We start from the raw sequence: 1108 nt of genomic DNA on the forward strand, positions 1-1108 counted from the left end.
CGTCAGAATATAAAAGGACCGGAGTGATACAGACAAATACCTGGGAGCTACTTGTTGTGGCAATATCAGATAAAGAAATTCTGTGGCCCAGAGAGATATGTGATACATTCATTTGAATGTCAATACCAAGCATCGGCTTCCATCTACTCCACGAAGCAGCCAGAATGCGTCTCAGAAGCTGAACACAGAAGCAGTCACTTTGGATGTGACTTCAAGTTCCTTTTTACAGTTTCACACATACAGGCAGACACACAAATAAAAGACAGACACTCTCTGCCAAGGGTCCTCCGTCAGTCAAGAATGCAGGTCACCGAGAACCTCACCACTGAAGTGACCAGAGGAGAACAGCACTTCTCAGAGGCAGTCGAGCCTGTTGCCAGGTTGGTCATCAGCCCCAGGCATTGGCGTCTGAGCTGGGTTACCTGGGGCTTCATTCCTCGGCAAATCTGCATCACCAGGACAGCTGTCATTACACCAGGCCCCGCAGTGGGCTCTCATTTACTATTCAGAGGTGTCATGCAGATGGGCTCATTCTCACCTCCCCCCGCACCCCCCTAAATGACGAATCCACCTCCCAGAGCCAGGCTCTCTCAGCACTTTGACAATTGCAAAGCAATTTCACAGAGGGAGTCAAAGCTTTACTCCTTTTCACGGAAATGGCTCATTGAGGTATTATCTTAAAATGCTTTCTCTTAAAAAAAAAAATTTTTTTTTTGAACGGAGAATTACATGCTGTGCTAAAACAGGATGGTGGTGGGTTCTGATTATACCTTTTTTTTCCATTTTGGCTTCACTCTTCAGTAAAGAAAATACCAGGTTGCTCTCTCCTTCCACTCCATTTGCTTCCTGATACTGAAAGTTTAGTCGGCTGAGCTGAGAGCAGCTTTAGTACCAAACTTCTGTCTTTTACCGTTTTTTTCCCCAATACCTAAGAACGATGTGATTATGCATTATTTCTTGCTACAGATGTGTTCCTGAGAACTGCATGCAAAATGAATCCAGTCAATGGTGTGTCTGAACGTGGCTCTAACCACTGAAGTGCAGAAAAGATACCCAGGTTCCAGTCTGACCTCTAACCTGGTGGGATCACTTCTCAATCTCCACTAAA

The sequence above is a fragment of the Trichechus manatus genome, unplaced genomic scaffold, assembly GCF_000243295.1.
Source record: "Trichechus manatus latirostris isolate Lorelei unplaced genomic scaffold, TriManLat1.0 scaffold00001, whole genome shotgun sequence".
Classification (NCBI taxonomy): domain Eukaryota; kingdom Metazoa; phylum Chordata; class Mammalia; order Sirenia; family Trichechidae; genus Trichechus; species Trichechus manatus.